We start from the raw sequence: 12,086 nt of genomic DNA, 5'->3' as shown, positions 1-12,086 counted from the left end.
CCTGCCACAAGGTTGGCCTGTGCTCACTAAAGGTTACACTCTGGACTGCATCTGGAGAGGATCTAACTGGCCATCCAGATGTGAAAGCATTCCACTTTTCTCCCCCATAACTGTGTGACCATGTCCTTTTTGTCAGTCCAGCCCTACCTTGATTTCACTCTCATCATTATATCTTGAGTTGTATACATGAACTGTCTTTGTAAGGGAAAGAGAGGAACAACAAAGTATAGGTCAACCAAAATATAAGGGGGCATTTACTGGTGTAGCTCCCACCTATATTGCATGGACAATTGAAAGATTAATCTGAAACCTCAGAGCTAATCCAGAAGATCAGTGGTCACATGGCTGCTGACTGGGCTAGTCCAATAAAGTATAACTCTACCTGTAAGGAGTAATACAGATGCAATAATTGGGAGCTGGAAGAGGATTAGTAGAATTTACTCTCAGTCTCAAGTAATGAATGCATCCAGATTTCGGCACCATAGAGCTCCACAGCAAAACCTTTCTTCCTATAAATATTTGGAAGCTGCTGTAATTTGGGAGCTTCAAAAACTCTCTCTAGCTGTGGGGTTAGAAGCAAGCACCGTTCTCCTCTTTGTTGTGCGGGAAATATGTTTATGTATCTTATAATAAGTATCTATCTACCATGCGGTTGATTTTTATAGACGGCTCCAAGGTACACCATGGGCAATAGGAGTGCCAGGAACACAATAATCCGGCAGTAGGCATTTCTCTACAAACCATGCAACCTGGCACAGTCATTTCATTGCCTCAGCTGAAGATAACCAAGACCACAACTCCCAGAATGAAACCTGTAGTTACATTAAAGCTCATTACTAGGACATTGAGCCCTTGACCAGAGTGTCGCGAGATGGAAGGCATACCTTTCTCTTGACTTAGGGTCCAGAATAAAGTACTTCATGACCTTTGTACGATTGTTTCCCCAACTCTTTGGCACACTTGCCTGGTATGAGCAAAACACAACAGTTATAAACATTGGCAATAGTCCTATTTCACTACATTTTAGGGAGAGAAAACAAGAAAAAAGTAGGTCAAATCAGAGTTATGTGTTAACCCAGAGTTAACCAAAAAGAGACAGGTTTGTGTCATCCCAATTAATGCCGAAAGCATCAAAAATATGTTTTGCGAGAGATTGCCTGAAAGTGATGAAAAACACCATGATCCCCAGTGTCCGGCTTTGAGTGCGGATTACATTGCAGTTTAAGTGAATCACTGCCTTTGCCAGAAAATGTTCCTGCATGAAAGAGTGGTCTACTCCTGACATTTAAGCATTCCACGGTCTGCTTATCTGAGCCATTTCTGAAGTTCAGAGCACATTACATTCTACAGCCATTCAAACGTTATCTTTCCATCTAGCAGGTGTGAACAGCATGAGGGGTGGAAGGGGACACACAAAAAAATGACTGGAGGACCTTTCCAGAGATCAGTATTATTGATGCGTCCCAGTGATCAACAGGTAGGGAATGCTACTTGAGAGACAGTGGTGGACACAGTGCTCAATTTGTGCCAGTGTTTGCTGGTGCTCAGAATCAGCACTTATCGCATACTAACAGCACGTAATTATGACAACTTATCACGTGGTGCTGCTATTAGTCTATTTTTTTAAAAGCATGTGAGCAAAGTCTTTAACAATTCAAAATACAATTACAAAGAGTAACACAAGGATGCTCACACCGTTCACACAGCTTTGGGATACTTAGGGCATCATTTCTGAGAAGTGTTGCATCGCTGCGTGAAAGCAGGGATGCAACACTTCTCAGTGTGCACTTCGTGCGACTGGATGGATGCGTCATATTTACTATATGACGCATCATGTTGTAAGGAATGACAGATACGTCAGTATTGCTGACATATCTGTTGGCACAAAAGTGGCGCAGTGCTGGGGTGTGTCTGAAAACAGATGCAATTCCAGCAATGTGTCCTTTCGGGCCTGTATCACCCTTACGCCTGCCATGAGGCAGGTGTAAGGTTTTGACGCATTGGCGTCTTAGAAGTGTTGTTGTGAAATCTCATAGATTTTATTGCTCCACTCCTACGACCCTTTCTTGAGGGGAAAGGCTCACCCTGCATACATTATACCTGATGCAGGTATAATGTAGCACATGGGTTTACGAAGTGATGCATCTCCCTAGATGCGTCACTTCTTATATATGGCGCAACATGACGCATTATTCACGCTCCCGCAGCATCACAAAAAGTGACGCACAGCAGCGTAAACGCGACGCAGGACTTCATAAATAAGGCCCTTAATGTAGTCCAAGTTGTCACACTTGTAGGACCGTAATGGTAAACACTTGTTATTGGTACTGGCATTTGGCAGCACTGCCAGACACCACAGGTGGTGCAAACTTCAGTGACCTCCTAAGAAATATCTTGAGATCTGGCACTTATTGTCACAAATTAAGCACTGTTTGGTCAACATTTTTCTCATTTAGCTCAATGGCTTTAAAAACGCCTGTGTTTCATTTGTTAGCAAAAAAGTGTGCTGAAGCAAGCTGCTTATGCATCAAGTAGGGTAGGCAGCCAAAAGGGGGATCTAGGGAGAAACATTCCACCCCCAGTGAGGATTCGGAATATGGGTGGATGTGGTCTCGTGCCTGATGTAATGTAGCAGGGTCTGGACTCCATGAGTTGCTACAAAGTTATATTTTGTCTCACTAGGGTCTATTTACTAAGATGTAATGTTCTGTGTTGCATTACAAAAGTGACGCAAAACAATGCTAAATCTTTTTTCACCTATTACTTTCCAGCATAAAAGCCTTTTTACCCTGGTATATAACTTAAAAGTAGCGTCAAGCAGTGCATAATGCTTCTTTGCAGTACTTGGCGCCATGGGGGGCATACCATGGAAGGTGCATGGGCATTCCCATGCAACCACCAAAGGTTTCTGACACCTAGCGCTCTCTTGTTCTCTCTTCCTCACGCAGAGCAGCATATGCGGCTGCTGCTGCACTGCTCTGTGTGACAATCTAGTAAATTGAACCCTTAGCATCTATCAGCAATAGAATACACACGTCCTCTTGTCTTTCAATGCTGTTTATTATGTGACCTGCAGCCTGATTCATGATCGGGCCGTTTTGCGAGGCTCAAATAGCGAATCATAAGGAATCGCTATTTGAGACTCGCAAAACGGTAATCATGTAGGAATCGCAATATTAATTGCGATTCCCACTGATTCCTTATTTGCGATTAGCTAATTGCTAATCGCAAATAAGGAATAACTCCCCATGCATTCCTATGGGCCAAAAGGCCCATAGGAATGCATGGGGAGTATTCCTTATTTGCGATTAGCAATTTGCTACTCGCAAATAAGATAGCGATTTAAAGGGTGCCAGGGGTGTCCAAAGGACACCCTGTAGCACCCCTTAAATGCAAATTGAAACAGGTGTTGCGCACACACATGTCCAAAGGACATGTGTGTGTGCAACATGCAACTTAGAAAAATGCTTTTAAAAGCATTTTTCTAAGTTTTTGCTATTGACCGAGAGGTCTGACCTCTCGGTAAATAGCGGCCCAAAATTGCATTTTCGCAATTTTCAAATGCTTCATGAATTGCATTTAAGGAATCTCAAATAGAGATTCCTTAAATGTAATTCCTCGCAATTTAGCGATTTAGCAATTACCGATTTTTGCATTTGGGATGCTGAATCCCAAATGCAAAAATCGCACTCGCAAAGGGCCGGATTCTCAGAATCCGGCCCTTTGCGAGCCGATTTAGCCTTCATGAATAAGGCTGCTAACCCTGTTCAGTTTAAATGCTTCACGCACACAATTTTGCGTTGAGTCATGAGAGTTCATACTGAATGTCATAAACACCAGATCACCGTAAGCTCTAGACTTTGGAGAAGCTGAAAGGACTTACAATGTGGCCATCAACTTTTTGAACTATATTTCGGGGCGGTAAGGTCTCAATAGGCAACTGTACAAAATATTTGTGACCATTTTTAGGCCATCTCTTGTGAAAATGTAAAATGCTGATTTGAGAAACATATTGGTGTAAAAAATATAGGCTTGCATTGGAGCACCAGTAAATGTGATGCGACAGCCACAGTAGGAAACCAGTGTTTTCAGAAAGCCCGAGCTTGAATCAAAATCAAGAATAATCAGATGGGGTACAGACAAAGGATTTGGTCAGCCTCGTTTTGGGTGTGCTCTTTCTTCTTTGTAAGCACTGACGTCAGTCTCTTGGTTTTCTGTTGATGATGTAATAAGAGTGACTATACTACCTGGGTTTCGTGCATGTTACATTGTAGTTGGAACCTTTTCTAATTCCGGATGAATAGGAGAATGGTTGTGATTGTGCAGTGTATCAATAAAGTCTGAGATTTTTACGTTACAGTCTCCTGAGTTTTATATCTTTGGGTGAAATTTGAGTACTCTTGTGTACCTAAGAATCCTACTTGACATTATGCAGTAAGGGACAAACTGTGCTGTTATCAAAACGTTTCCGTTTGAAAAAGTTATATAACATGCAATGTGACTTACTGACAACACCACAGGAATTGACACAAAGGCCTATGACTAAAATGAGCAGCTTTTTTTTTTAAAAAAACAACATTGAAAATCCTTACTGCTTCAGCATACTTATTTCAGCGGTGGCCGGCGCAGGTAAGTGCAGTGGAGAGGAGTCGGAGCTGGGCAGGGTGGGAGGTGGGGGAAGTCAACAGATGATGGAATAGGCAAAATTAAATAAAAAGAACCTATCCCGTCGTCTCTCAAATTCCCGCCCCGCTCTACCGCCCCATCACGCTTACCTCTATCGGCCGAGACTGCGTAAAACATGAGTCAATACTCAAATGAGAGTTAAAAACTTTTTGGTGGATATCTCTGTTTCCTATGGACAGTAGAAAGGTTTTATGATACAATAATTGGAGAACTGTTGCGGAAAATAATCTACCACAACATTTCTCACACAATCGAACAGAGTTTCTCACCAAAAGAGGGAGTGCCTGTACTAGGAATTTACCAATTCCTTGGAGATTGCGGCATTATTGTGCCGCACTCCTATTTACTTGACACAAAAATATAACAATAGGAACACATCAACATCTGGGAATTAATTTTATTTTATTGCAGTGATGAGAAATGGAAACTTGGTTTCATCAACTTCTAAATGGGTGATTCATTCTGTAAAACGTACGTTTTTGGGACACCAATCAACTAAAAATTCTTTGCAGGTGGGAATGCTGCCTCATCAAAATATATTTGTGGGAAAAAAAGGCCTAGTCCTATAGGAATATAAAATTGTGAATTACAGTTTTGTGGAATGTATCCGTACCTGACATTTTTGCCACTTTATACTTCGCCTTTATTAGGGCTTGCAGCAGCAACTGGCCAAAACCTGCTCTGCATTGCCCTAGGCTTTGTTCAGCAAACACCTTTCTCGTGTTTGTAATTTCAAGACAAGTCATGAGGATTGTGAACCTGGACCTGTAGCTTCTAGAAATCAAATAAAAATCATGCTTTGTTTTTGAAATTTTGAGGCCTGGTTTTTTCTTTGGTCATCCATATGGCGATGCTGCCATTGTTCATTTATAGACTATTGTCTTTTTCTCAGGCCTGATGTCAAATGGAGGCAGAAATGTCCTATTACTTACCGGTAATCATCATTACTCCGGGTTCCGTAGTCCTCGACACCTTCATAACAAAGTGAGATAATCCATCTTACAGACAGAAAAAAAGAACGAAGGAATGCTGGACCTACCCCTTCCTCCCGCTGGGAGTACATAAGCGTACCGGTCCCAGCATTCCCACTGTTCTTTTTTTCTGCCTCCGACAGATTAGGACGTGTTTGCTGCTTACCTTTTTGTTCCGTGGAGTTCCACTTCTCCTGGCCTGCCGGCTTGCTGGGAGTCGCGTTGATGGGTGCCCGGCCCTTTGCGGCTGGGGCGCCGCTCCTCCAGCATTCCTTCCGGGTTACAGCGTGCGTCTTCCTGTGGCTTGGCCAGTTGGAAGACGCACGGTTGAGGCTGTTTTAGGGGCCCAGGGGCTCAGCTGGGCGGTGCTCCTGGTCCCCTACCTGACCTATTGGCATGATGGCAGGCTACCCTTCTTGGATCCTCTGGGGTAAAAGGAGGAGATGCCTGGTGATGCTGAGGTTTGCCCGGGTCCTCATGCATGTGCTGCATGCCATCTCCTGCTGGTTTTCTTCCCCGGTTCTGTGGAGGTGCTTCTGGCCTTCTTCCTCTCTGTCGCCCCTGCTGTTCGTGGCACCAAGCATACCAGTGTGAAAAAATAGGACATGAAGGTGCATGGTGGGCATACTGTTACATTCTATCTCTTCCTTCTTGCAATGCACACCATGTGGTTCTATGTCCTGCATTCTAATTCCATGTGGAATTCTATGATAGAGTCTCTGGTAACTGAAAGGTCAGTTGCACTGAGCCTTCATGATTACCAGACTGCTCTATGTTGCAGTGCTGCAAATGAAATAAATACCTTTTAAATAATACTGGAATTGAACCTTTCTTATAATTTGGTGACCAGCTGAGGAACACCTTACTCAACAAGGAGCTGCAGCACAGAGGCACAGTGTTCCTGAACACTATAACATAATCTACTGCAGATCGTGTTTCTGCCTCATCAAAAGAAAAAGGAAAAGATTTGACGTGCAACATAGGAAACCTGATCAGCATGAGCCCAGCAGTGTTTTCATGGTAATTTTTGAACAAATACAGGACTTTCAACTGGTATGGTAAGCGTTTTCAGTTTTGTGTGCATTCGGACAGAGCGAGCGCTTATTTTAAAAATAATTACCTTGGACGGGCGCGCTGCATCTTCAGGCACCAAAGTTCGGAGGAATTATTCATCTGAAACGTATTTGTTCCAAGTACTTGTTCACGGTACGTCACACAACGGAAGCGTGTGATGAAAATACTTGCTACACGCAACGTGGGGTAAAAAAGGGGGTGGTGATGGACGGAGCATCTGAACCAATCAAACAGTCACACCCAGTCAACAGATCTGGGTTTAATCCATCTCCATTCTTTAGCCCACTCTCCCACCCCAGTTCAGACATGGCCATATGCAAATCGGTCTGACCCTGTGCCTCATGGGAACAGTCCAGCCCGAACTGCCAAGCCATGCCTTCCCTGGACTGGAAACAAGCTTCCGAGGACCGGTTTCTGGCATTTCAACCATCTTCAGCCCGGCTTGCTTGAATCCAGTGGTAAAGTGAGCAAGGGACTCACGTCTGAGCATACCCTTCCAACTTATGGTGAACAAAGCGGTACAAAAGGAGGTGGTGATGGACGGAGCATGTGAATCAATCAAACACTCACACCCAGTCAACAGATCTGGGTTTAATCCATCACCGTTCTTTAGCCCACTCTGCTACCCCAGTTCAGACATGGCCATATGCAAATCAGTCAGATCCTGTGCCTCATGGGAACAGTCCAGCCCGAACTGCCAAGCCATGCCTTCCCTGGACCGGAAACAAGCTTCCGTGGACCGGTTTCTGGCATTTCAGCCGTCTTCAGCCCGGCTTGCTTGAATCCAGTGGCAAAGTGAGCAAGGGACTCACGTCTGAGCATACCCTGCCAACTTATGGCGAACAAATCGGTACAAAAGGGGGTGGTGATGGACGGAGCATCTGAACCAATCAAACACTCACACCCAGTCAACAGATCTGGGTTTAATCCATCACCATTCTTTAGCCCACTCTGCCACCCCAGCTCAGACATGGCCATATGCAAATCAGTCTGACCCTGTGCCTCATGGGAACAGTCCAGCCCGAACTGCCAAGCCAAGGCTTCCCAAGACCGGAAAAATTCTTCTGAGGACCGGTTTCTGGCATTTCAGCCATCTTCAGCCCGGCTTGCTTGAATCCAGTGGCAAGGTGAGCAAGGAACTCTCGTCTGAGCATACCCTGCCAACTTATGGCGAACAAAACGGTACAAAAGGGGGTGGTGATGGACGGAGCATCTGAACTAATCAAACACTCACACCCAGTCAACAGAACTGGGTTTAATCCATCACCGTTCTTTAGCACACTCTGCCACCCCAGTTCAGACATGGCCATATGCAAATCAGTCTGACCCTGTGCCTCATGGGAACAGTCCAGCCCGAACTGCCAAGCCATGCCTTCCCTGGACCGGAAATAAGCTTCCGCAGACCGGTTTCTGGCATTTCAGCCGTCTTTAGCCCGGCTTGCTTGAATCCAGTGGCAAAGTGAGCATACCCTGCCAACTTATGGTGAACAAAGCGGTACAAAAAGGGGGTGGTGATGGACGGAGCATCTGAACCAATCAAACACTCACGTGGGGGCCATTTTGAAGGGTTTCTAACAACCGACATAGCAACCTGTACGCGGGACTCGTTTTCGCGAAGAACAGTGAAGTCACGTTGTTTTTACCCCAGTATTTAAATATCAAGTAAGTTCATCCTTATTTTATTTATACAGTGGAATAACTCATTGATTGGAATTTTCTTTTACACAAAATAAAATAACCAAGGATGTTAAATATACTTTACTTTGCTACAAAGAAGAGCATTAACTGGATATTTTATAAATTACATTCCAGTCGTATAGGATTTTTTTAACTTAAGTTAAAATGCATTTTGATCCAAATGACAAGTTCTTACAAAGTAAAGGTGAACCTCTAATGGCATGGTCAAGCTGGAAAGAGGAGTTCATCAATTACATGAAGGCAAATGATGGGGAACGGATGGTGTAGGAGAGTAGGATATTCTTACTATGATTACCCCCACTTTTTGCTGTGTTTCACTGATTTTTCCACTTTAGTCTGGCTGGGGCGCTGCTAACCAGGACCCCAGCCTAGCTGCTTCCTCCCTAAACTGATTGCATGTACATTAGGTACACTCCAGATTGGTTACTGGGTTACCCTTGTTAGTCCCTAGTATATGGTAACTTAGACACCAAGGGCATAGGTACTCCAGAGGCCTACCAGGGGCTGAAGCATGTATTATGCCACCCTTGGGAAGCCTTCCAAAATGACACCACAGGTCTGCTACTGCATCCTGTGTAAGGTGGGGCTACTTAGATATAGTATACCTATATCTACCTATATATACAGACACATATAAACCTTTAAGTCACTCCTATGGCAGGCCTTGACAATCCTGAAAGACAACACTAAGGGTCTTGACTCTTTACACAGTGAGGCTGAGCCAGCCTAAACTAAACAAACAACACCGCTGCCAGCGCTGGGAAAATCAGCTTAACCTACTATTTTTAAGGAAAGAACAATAGTTGTTATGAACAAAACATAATAACCTGCTATTGACTTTACAAAACATACAATTTATTGCTCTTTTTTACACTTCTCAGAATATTTTCGCAATATTTTTTGTGCGTGGAAATATCAATGAGACAATATCGATTATATACATATATACACATACATCAAAGGGGGAAAAATGTGACTATACAAGGAAAAATATTTGCAACACGCTATACGTTTCACTCATTCTTGGCCAAACATTCATACATCACCACTATCCACATTCACACATATATAGGTTCCAGTCTCAAAAATGCTACTGCAAAAATAATAAATACAGACAAAGTTTTTCAGTATAATACAAATTATTCTGATGATCTGATGAAGGAAACCATCCTTTTACTATTTACAGTCCAATCTTAAGTTCTATATGACCCAGAACCAGATCGGTCAAAATCCTGAAGGCAGAGTGCTTGGGTTTGTATGAGAGGGTGCCCTAGCATAAGCTGAGCCCCTCTGCAGCTTTCGGAATCCCTTCCTTATAGCTGTCCTGTGATACAGCCATACCATATACTCTTCAGTGCATTATACCCTTGCGGTAAATGCTAACTTTGGAATGTCTGCATCAAAACATGTTGTGTTTGGTGTCAAACGTTTTGGAATCCTACCCCACCCTTCTAGGGGGGGAAGACATGTACACCTTTACTTTACCGCGAATAGTTTTTAAGAGCCCCAGCATCACAAAATTGATGCTGCTGCCACAGACACTAGTCTGACCTCCTGCTGCTGGACGAAACTCCGTCAGGGGAGGCCTGGACAATAGGTTTCCTGTCCAGGGAGGTGTAACCACCTCCCCAGACATGCTTTAGTGTATTGGAGCAGGGTGGGTGCATTCAGTAAATGCTTTTCAGACAGTGCCTGGGGCACACAAGGTGTCCCTGTGCATACCCCAGTTCACACCGGTTGCTGGGGCATTCAGTACCAGCTCTGGCGCAAAACTGGACAAAGGGGATGGGTTGTAACCACCCCCTCCCCAGGTCCTCCCATAGGTGGGACCTTAGAGTTAGTCCATCCCCTAAACTTAGTATAACTATAGGAACCCAGTCCCTAGGACTTTAGATTACCCTCGACGAAACTCTGCAACATATATCCTGGAACATTCTATTTCGCCTAGAAGATTCAAAGGATCTCCCTTGGGGTCAAGGAGTGACTCCCCTGTTCAAATAGGCACCAAAGAAACATCTTGTGGATCTGCATTTTCGAGGCTTCGGCCGGATCCCAAAGAATCTGCGACAAAGGACACAGACTTCCAGACATCTTCGAGGCCGACATGAGATCCCAGCAAAGCTGAGACCTGTAGCCATCACGTGAGACGTGGGACCGGAACTCCTGCACACCATGCACATTTGCTAGTGCATGTACTTCCCGAGATTTCCCGAAGTTGTGCATTGGGCTTCTTGTAGTCCAAGCCCTGAGCACCATCTGCCCGAAGATTGTGGGCCTACACTCCACGAGTGTTCCGTGGGCCCCTTTCTAGCATTTCTGCTTGAGGCCCCTTCGTGATGCCTGGTCCGTCGACTGGTGGGTCCCCACAAAGGTTTCTTGGGCTTTCCTGGTTGCTCCATACGTGCCCTGACTCCCCTCCAAACAGGGGCGTAACAAACACCCCCGCGGTGCGGGGGCCCACAGTCTTCAGTACATGAAGGGGGCCCCCCTCAGCTCATCTGACGAGAGCTGTATGTCTCTTGCTCTGAGCAGCTGCAGTGTGCAACTTGCTCTCAGCTCCTCGCTGATCTGCATCAGTATTAAAGATTTGGAATAAAGTGCAATGGGGTGTTTCTTTTCTTTTCTGGTGAGCAACAATGCAGGAGTGAGGGACTGGCCAAGCTTCAGCGCTGGAGGGACTGGCCAAGCAACAATGTAGAAATGAGGGACTGGCCAAGCCTCAGCATAGGAGGTACAGGGTAAGCAACAATGTAGGAGTGAGGGACCAGCCAAGCCCCAGCGCGGGAGGGACAGGCCAAGCCCCAGCACGGGAGAGACAGGGCTATTTAGAATGTAGGAGTGAGGGACAAGCCAAGCCCCAGAGCGGGAGGGACAGGGCAAGCCCCAGTGTAGGAGGGACAGGGCAAGCAACAATGTAGGAGTGAGGGACAAGCTAAGTCCCAACATGGGAGGGACAGGGCAATTAAGAATGTAGGAGTGAGGGACAAGCCAAGCCCCAGTGCGGGAGGGACGGGGCAAGAAAGAATGTAGGAGTGAGGTGAGGGACAGGCCAAGGCCAAACCCCAGCCTGGGAGGGACAGGCCAAGCCTGAGCGCAAGATTGACAGGCAAGCAGGAGTATACGATTGAGGGGAGAACAGGCCAGGCCAAGCCCCAGCCCAGGAGAGACAGCCTAAGCCCCAGCACGGGATGGACAGGGCAAGCAAGAATGTAGGAGTAAGGTGAGGGACAGGCCAAGGCCAAGTCCCATCCCGGGAGGGACACACCAAGCCCCAGCATGGGATGGACAGGCAAGCAAGAATGTAGGAGTGAGGTGAGGGACAGGCCAAGGCCAAGTCCCAGCCCGGAAGGGATACGCCAAGCCCCAGTGCGGGAGAGACAGGGCAAGCAAGAATGTAGGAGTGAGGGGAAGGACAGGCCAAGGCCAAGCTCCAGGCTGTGAGGGACCCGCCAAGCCCCAGCACGGGAGGGACAGGGCAACCAAGAATGTGGGAGGGATACAGGAGGGACGGGGCTAGCAACAACATGGGAGGGGGCAGGAGAGATGGGCAAGCAACAAAGTGGGAGGGGTATGGGACAAACATCAATGCCTCCAGTATCACGACAAGGCCCTACCACTTGATACCCACAGGGTGTGTCAATAAAATGATGAGAAATT

Source organism: Lissotriton vulgaris, chromosome 2_1 (genome assembly GCF_964263255.1).
Source record: "Lissotriton vulgaris chromosome 2_1, aLisVul1.2, whole genome shotgun sequence".
NCBI classification, from domain to species: Eukaryota; Metazoa; Chordata; class Amphibia; order Caudata; family Salamandridae; genus Lissotriton; species Lissotriton vulgaris.
The sequence above is the reverse complement of the archived record's forward strand: the minus strand, read 5'-3'. Positions refer to the sequence as shown.